Raw genomic sequence first — 8,902 nt, 5'->3', positions numbered from 1 at the left:
TCAAAAATCTTTGAAAAACAATCGGTAATCATGGAACAGAAAATGTACACTTTATATTATAGACATAGTAATACCAGGGATACTGTCTCAGCTGAAAAACAAAACCATTTCATATGTCAAATGTGTTTTAAAAACCCAAAAGCAAGCACCTGAGAAAGATAAATAATTGAGGTTTTAAATAAAATACTTAGAAGTGTGAGTCAGAACATTTCATATGGAGTTTTATAGTACCATTTTACAAATTAAGAAACATCTTTGACTCACAAGTTTCTCTCCTTGCTAACATATGCAGTGATTGCAGTACTACATACTGAGCTGCTGCTCAGATTGGACTTGTCTATGAATATAGATAAATCTATCGTTTATAATTGATTTTAAGGACAATCCTGTTTCCAAAATCAACCATGAAAAGAAAAAGCTAAGAAGGAACTTTTGGAGGCTGAAGGTTTAAGGCTTAGACTATTATCCAGTGATAAAAAAGGGAATGAGAGTAATTAACAAGAGAGCAATAGTTATTAGCTTGAAAGGTAAGTGCACAGAATTAGTGGGCACTGAATGCGGAACTGAAATAAAAAGGCAATGTGCCTGTCCTTACCAAAACATTAAGAAAGCTTTGGAAAGTCCCTATAAAAACATTGCTGAAATGGAAGTCCTCAAGCATGGGAGATGGGATCAACTGTTACTTAGGGTGCACCTGCTTCTTGGATAAATAGTCTACTCACCACTGGCCATGGCTATTGCTGATAAGCACCTCTTTGTCCTGCACCAAGACAGCAGTTGAGGTGCAGACTAGCTATGATCAGAGCATGAGGCCTGAGCCTAAGCCTGAGCCATCTTCTCTTACAAGACTTACTCTAGGGCAATGGGACCTCCCCTCATGTCAGGCAGGATAAGAGGTGGATTTGCGCCTGTGGCAAGGAGGAGAAAAGACGGAGAGGAAGGCAGTGGGTGCTACTATGTCCTGCGCTGCAAGGCTGGGTTTGGTGGTGAACAAGAATTTAAACCTTCCCTATGTGTCCTGTGTCTCCTTTGAAGAACAACGGGAGGGCAGGGGTGGGAGAAAATGTTGGAGTCCCTTCGGTTCGGCCAGTAGTAGTTCTTAATGATTGCTTTTGTTTGTGCACTAAGTTAAGCTAATAATGGGTGTTGTGTTCATCTTCTACATAGCACCACCTGATAGCCAGAAGGTCCTGGAGGCTCAACGTCAGCTCACAGCTAACACCGTGACTTGCTTTGTGTGATGAATTTATAGTCTCTCAAAACAGGATTCTGTTGCCTCTCATTTTGAAGCCCTTTATCTTTTCTAAATACAGATTTTCATGAGTTACTGATCTGTTCTGCTTCTGTATTCCCACAATCTTCAGTGTGCTCTTTTTCCTTACAAGAGCTTCTGATAGCCAGGGCAGACTATTTCTGTCCAGAGCAACCTGATCTCTTTTCTTTCCAAATATCAAATAACAGCACTGTTCTCTGATATTTCTTTATATCTGCTGTCTTATTTGGAGCATTTACTGTGGAAAGATACTGAATTGTTACCTACACTTCACTGAACCAAGTCCTCCTCCTTCATCACACATCTTTTCTAAGAAATTGTAAGACAGAAAAGATCTGCTACAGGAATTTTGTTTCTGGAATTCTGTTTCACTTTCAACTCACACAGCTTGCTCAACAGTTTTAAATCATATTGTGAAATCTCAGTTTTGTAGAAACTAGCAGTTTCTCAGTGTTGTTCTTTGAGAATTTGGAAGTCTGTTTTGGCTGTTCTTATGCTGCTATGGAAACGCTTAGGACTTTGCTTACCTTCAGCTATGATGGTACATACTTCGCTGTGCACCAGAGTTTCTTTTAGCTAGATGCTGTCAGTCCACTTGCCACTAGAAAAGCCTCGTGCAGCATTGCTAGGTTTGGATGCTTTACTTTCACTATGGTACTTCAGTTTTATTCAGTTTGAAGGGCAGGGAGGAATCCTGCATACCCAGATACGTGTCTCGGCCGGCTTCCCCAGTGTGATCTCCTGCTTCCCTGTAAGACTCTTGAGTTTGTATGGATATGAGAACCAGAGCTGTCCATTTTTTGGGTAGCATTCTGCATTTTAATTTTTAGAAAATAATAGGACTCAAAAAACTAAAGTAACTTTTTTTTTTTTTTTTCCCACACCTTGTTTATATTAGGAAGCTTTTTACTAAAAACTGTCTTTCTGTCAAATGCTTATTGAAAATGAGGATTTTTCCAGACTGGAGACCACTGTCAGTTCCATGGTCTGCACAAGCAACTTCCATCAGCCTCTGCAGTGAACAAAGCCCAGAGATACACCATGGGTAATCCCACACTATCCAGCTAACATGGCTATACTCACTTAAACCTCCATCAGAAAAGCCCTGGTAACCATTCTGTCTCCTTAAGTTGTTTCCACTGAGAGGAAGGGTGAGCTAGGCAGAACAAGATACACCAAACAGGCTTATGCTTTAGGCAAGGCTTTTCTGAATCCATACTTTTCTGGTAGTGATTCAACACTCTGGTAAACAGCGTCAGAGAGAGAATCCTGGAAATTGCTGTGGACAGGAGGTGGACAAGTTGCCTGGTGCCTGCCTCATGCTGAGGGAGCCTGCCCTTTATGCTGTGAATTCCTGTCCTCAGTAACTGAGCTACCATTCATTGCGTTTGCTGTTTGAAGGAACAAACAAGTAGGAAGCTGGGAACACAACGTAAATACTACACTGCCTGGCTTACACAGAATAAACTCTGCAGCTTGCAGTAGACACCAGGTATTCGTACGGTGATCACGTGCGTAATGTGTGCACCATAAGCTCAGCAGTTCTGCATATAGTCAGGCAGTGCCCATGTATCTGTTAGGAGCATGCACTGCCTAAGCAGAAGTTAAAACATTTTGGGAAAAGTGTTGACCCTGACGTGTTTTCTGCCCATCTCCAGTTGCTCAGATGCCATAAGCATGTTTCTTTGGGACCTAGGGCACTGCTTCGTGAAGCACTCAGCACTGCGGTACAGCAGCATCAGACCTTTCACCATGGATAGACTACAAATCTCAGAAAAATACATCTCCAGGCCTTCCCAGACAAGACTTTCCAAGCACACAAACGAGAACATGTGTAAGGGAATAAAAGGACAAATTAAAGGTGGCTGTAATGGGGCCTCTCTCATCTTTGTGCTACAATGCCAAAATCATGCCAAGCACTATCACGAAATTCTAAGGAAACAAAATGTTCAGCCTTCAAAACCGAGGAAGGCTTTTGTTCTGTCTACGTGGATGTGGAGCTGTATCTGAAAATCATCTCCCCCAGAGGGCAGTGCAACTCAAAGAATGGAAATGTCTCGCTGCCGGTGTTTAGATGAAAATCGCCAATTTGAAGATGTATTTTTATCTCAACAATGTTAAGAGAAAAACAGTCTACAGAGATGTATTTTCTGGAATAATTCTGTGTACACAGTATGACTATATTTCACTTGCTTTAAGCCATATATAAGTGAAATCTACAAAAATCCCCTTGTTTCTCCCTTGATCCTCTAAATGAAAAGTAATACTGAAATAATGTCTGCGATAAAAGATTATGATATCCATGGTTATATCTCTATTGTGAAAGAAAAGTGGAGCACAAAAGACTAAAATTCTTGTTTCTGATGGATTGTGCAAAGACTCAGAGATAGCTGAAATTAAATAGAATTCAGAAGCCATCTTTTTTAAGAACTGACCTAGATGTACATCTGATACTGAGTCTAGTAAATAAATAGGACTATAGAATAAATGTTTATCTTTATCTTAGTCTTACAAGGTGGCTTTTTTTATTCCAACAATACCATTTATGTAGATCAAAATCAAGTGATGCAATGGATTTAAATGGTAAAGCATTAATATGTATGTTTATAAAATTATATTTTGTCATCTCAAAGATTACATTACTCAGTAAAAATTAACAACATACATTTTTCTTTTTTATAAATATATATGGATTTAATCCTTCTTTTTTTTTTTAGGAAAGTGTGAATAGTCTGGAACTGGTGTATACAGGCACAGTTATGAAGCAAAGAAGAAAATTAATCATCAGATTGTACATATTTCTGTCACTCCATTCATGACATCAGAAGATTAGATAGATTGTTATTAAGATTCCTATTAAACCCCATCACAGTCATTGCAAGTGAGAGAGAAAAACTAATTTCTACTTCTGTTACTGTTATTGTTTGCTTGGAAAGATGTTCGTCAAGCGTAAACTAACAAGACAGTTCCACATCACTACGTAATGCTCTGTGTTCTTAACAGGAAAAGACACAAATACTTGTAATAAGATCAACTCCCTTCAATTTGTGTAGCAGAGCATGGTTCAGTGTTTCTAAATAATTGGCATTTTGGAGACTCTTGCTAGCGTTATAGCAGTGTGAGTTGGGTGGCATTAAAACACAATACTGACAACTTTCAGTCTATTTCCATCTTATCAAGTGGTCCATCCATGAGAGGCTTTGTGTTTGTATTATTTGTCCTGGGGATAAGTCTAAAGAAACTCATGGAATCCACCGATTCTACACCCCTGCCCCCAGTTCCCACCCCCACCCCCCTTTTTTTCATCAGAAAGTGAGATTTAGGTGAGATATAAGGAAGAAATTCTTTGCTGTGAGGGTGGTGAGGCCCTGGCACAGGTTGCCCAGAGAAGTTGTGGCTGCCCCATCCCTGGCAGTGTTCAAGGCCAGGCTGGATGGCACTTTGAACAACCTGGGCTAAGGTGTTCCTGCCCATGGCAGGGGGATTAGAACTGAATGATTTTTAAGGTACTTTCCAACCCAGACCATTCTGTGACTATGATCTTAGAAGACCATCTACATTCTTCAAAATCATTCTGTCTTATGTATTGGAGGCCTCATTCAGGTGTCTGAAAGGACCTGAGGGGACACAGCTGGCAATGCACTAGGTGACCTCCAGCCTCAAGCGTCAGTGAGCAGAGACCTGGTGGCAGTGGCTTTGCTGAAGGCAGCTTTCAGCACAGGTTCAGAGAGGCTTGTGCTCAGGGTTCCCTGGGTACACACTGTCAGTCTGTGACTGCCACCCTGTTCCCCTGCCCATGAAAAAACACTGATCAACAGCCTCACATGAAGAGAGAGAAAATGCTGTGAAAGCTGCCCCTGCACGTTTTTCATGCATGTTCAGGGTTAAATCGTAACCTTCCTCTCTTCACTAAATTATTTTGGTGGGGTTTTTTTTGCAGACAGGCCTGGTTTCCTTGGCTTTTACTCTGTGCATTTTTAAGAAAAACTAGTTCAGAATGGAAAGCTATGCTCTCACCATCTCATTATGTATGTATAAGTTAACCTTACAGATACACACAGAGTATCTCATTTTTCATGTAGGTCTGTGTATATAGATAAATATGTGTGTGTAATTATGTATCTGCATGTTGCACACTGATGTACATATATGTGTACACAAACATGTATACATGTGTACATGTGCGAATTAATGTTACTTGAAATGAACTGTCATGGATCTTTATGCTGTACCAGCACTTCAGTGAATCTGTTGGCACTTCCCCCTTCATTTCAACATTGTAGATACACAACCATTTGGTTTTTACTTGTTTATTTTTATTAATAATGGCTAATTTGGAGCCAAATCCTTTCCTGAATTTTTAGAAATGCCTCTTAACTTCTGTGAAATCTACCTCTGGGCCAGAACCTTGAAGTAGCACAGCATCACCTCTCTCCACTGAATTTGCTGGAGGTATATGCGCCCCAACATTAACTAAAAAGACAATGATTGTTTTACTTATGGAGTAGGCAGCACATATGAACTGTAATGTTTTTGCTAATTGCACCTCTTTTGACAAATACATATACCTACTGTCTAATCTAAAAAAAATAGACTGAGAAATGTAGATATTTTTATCTGGGGATTAATAAGCAAGTTTTAGATGAGACACTAATTCTAAATGGCCTCAGAGTTTTGTGCCTCATAGTTAGGGCACTGATTAGAAGAAGATAGTGGTTTAGACAGTATCTCATCAATCTCTTCTGGATAGCACCATCTGGAGCTAGTTGATTATTGAAATAAGGTATTTTAAATAACCATTAAAATACATACACGCAGACAAAAATGAAAACCTACAGAAAGCTGATAAATTTTGAGGTGTTTTGTGTTGGGTTTGTTGTTGGGGTTTTTTTTGTATCTGTAGGGATGTTATTTGTCTGTATTATTAATAGACCTTCCCTTCCTTTTCAAAGGCAAAGAGAGCATACTTCCCTCAATTATGAGTTTCCGCTAAGCATAAAGTTTGCCAGTCAGGAGTGGCAATACAGGGGCTCTAATATTAAAATGTAATCATGAGGAAGTAAGGCTGTAGGATTTTAGTATTTGCACCATTAAAATCTTTTGAAGCAACAAGAAAGCAACAGCTAGGGACTGTTTTGCTGTTAGGACTGGTATTTTGGGCACTGTGGCTAATTTCAAAGAAATTAATAACATTGGTGGAATCAGATGCCATTCACTGGCTATTTTAAACAAATTAAAATATTAAATTGCTGAACCACTAGCTGTTATTTAACTGGCTCTGGCAGCTGTCCCGGAAGACAGGGGGCAACAGATGCGATTCCATTTTTCCCAATGGCTCCAGAGGCACCTGCACAGCCTAGCTTCCTGGGAACACATGCTTCACAAATCTAATACCTTTCTTTTAAAAAGTTAGTGAGCATATGAATAAGGGTGATTTAGCTTCTGCAGTGTACCTGGATTTCTAAGAACCCCTACATAAGGCCCTCAGTAAGAGCTTTCAAAGCAACTAATCAGTCATGAAATGACAGAAGAGGCTTCCTTTCTGATTAATAGCTATTAGGAAGAGCCATCAAGGGCTATTAAACATAATTGTCCAGTTGCAACCTCTATTCAGGAAATCCTTAAAATGGTAATTGCTAGAACCAGGATGGCAAAGCTACCACCACCTGCTTGTCCTTCACTGACACCCTTTCCTGAGGCATTTGCTGTTGGCATCTGCCAGGGAAGTAATGCTGGGAAATAAGGCTTTTACCCTGACCTAGTTTTTACCTGACCCTTTCTAATATTCTTAGCTAAGTGTCATATTATGCACTGAATAATAACAGATATCTATGTTTTCCTCTTTTTAATGCTAAAAGGACTCTTTCTTACATAACTTATTTTGTTTAAAAATAAGAGTAGTAATTTCCACATCAATAGCTTCTTCTGTGGAGGACAGCAAACTTTCAAAATTTGAGCCATTGTCCATTTTTTTAATTGCTGTATTACAGTGTAGCAGGCAATACAGAAATCTGTCATTCCTCTTGGTTTTAGAAGACTTTGGAGAAAGGAACAAGGTTCCTGCAGTTTGATTAGCTGTAATGAGAGATAGCCTTTGCAAAGACTTTGGAGACCAGCAGGAACATGACCTGGACACAAGCAGGCCATAATCCTTCAACCTGAGAGTTGCACTCGTGCTGGGAAATCAAAGATGAAATTTGCATGTGTGTGCTTTAGTAACTCGTACAGCCACAAGCAGTGAAGTAGTGAACATGAGGAAAGTTTGGACTACAACATGAACACTGCATCTGTATAAACTCATGTGAGACAGAGCAACACTATTCAAGCTAACTTTTGTAAATGTAAGCATTCTCCCTCACTACAACTTCTTTCCCAGCATGAACATATATCTATTAGTGGCAGTTTCAGGTGCAGAAGCAGGCAGCACTGTCCCTCAAACAAAGCTGTTAGCAGAAAAGATTTATGTCTGTGTACTAAATGGGCAAATTGCTCTCTCATTCTGTTAAGCTGTTGATATGATCTCTTGGCAAGCTAGAATGGCTCATTGCTATTTTCTCAAGCGGAACAAATTGCTTGTGTGCAAGTATAACCCAATAGTAAAGGACACCAAAGATATACTGATCAGTGCATTCAAAGAAATAAATCAGTGTTTATTCTCAGAATCCATTGACTTCATATGGGCCCAGTTTTTAAACAGAGAGAAAAAGAATCAAGGTTTTCAGACATTAATGCCTAAATTAATATGTAAATAATCCCTTTTCAGTTCCATTAACTTTAGCTGAACTTGCTGATTCACTGGACCTCCAGCTAGCAGAACATTCAGGCCACCCAGAAATCATGCCTAATTTTAGGTCCTTATTTACAAAAGAAAAGAATCCCCCAAAAAAGCAATCTTAAGAGGATGCTTAGAGCCAGAATTAATTTTTAACAATTGTTTATTTGTGATGACGGCCAATTTATTTTGTGGAAACCAAAGTTAAACTGATTTAACACCATGAAAGAAAAAACTGCTGAACAACAGAAACATACTTCTGCTGCTTTTCTTCTCTGGCTTAATAGATTGGTTTGAAGAACAGTGTTTTTTCACTGCTAAATTTGAGTTTCATCTTTCATGGTACTCTGCACTGGAGTAATGGTATCAGAGCAGCTACTTTGCAACAGTGATGGAAGAGCCATGGGCTAGAGGAAGCATTCAGGAGTACTGGTATTTCTGTGCCTGCTTTGAAATACGTTCACCACTGATTTCCTCTTTATGCACATGAAATGATCCAAGTACAGCAAGTCTTCACTGCGTATATCTGGTTCAGTATGCTGCATGTGGAAGTTTGTTATCATGAAAAATACATGAATGTTGTGGTTTAAAACCAGTCAGGCAGCTCGTTCACTCACTCCCCCCCCTTTCTCCCTCTTTCTTCCCCCCCACCCTCCGCCTGAGGGATGGGGAGGAGAATTGAAAGAATGTAACTCTCATGGGTTGAGATAAGAACAGTCCAGCAACCAATGTATAACACAAACCACTGCTGCTACCACCAATAATAATAATGATAAGAGAAAATAACAAGAGAAAAGAATACGATATCACCCGCCAAAACGAGTCCAACCCCCAAAAGAGACCCCATGCCCTCCCCG

Source organism: Neopsephotus bourkii, unplaced genomic scaffold (assembly GCF_033783945.1).
Source record: "Neopsephotus bourkii isolate Nb327-2 ecotype Australia unplaced genomic scaffold, CSIRO-AGI_Nbou_v1 NB_1765, whole genome shotgun sequence".
NCBI classification, from domain to species: Eukaryota; Metazoa; Chordata; class Aves; order Psittaciformes; family Psittacidae; genus Neopsephotus; species Neopsephotus bourkii.
Note: the sequence above shows the minus strand (reverse complement) of the source record.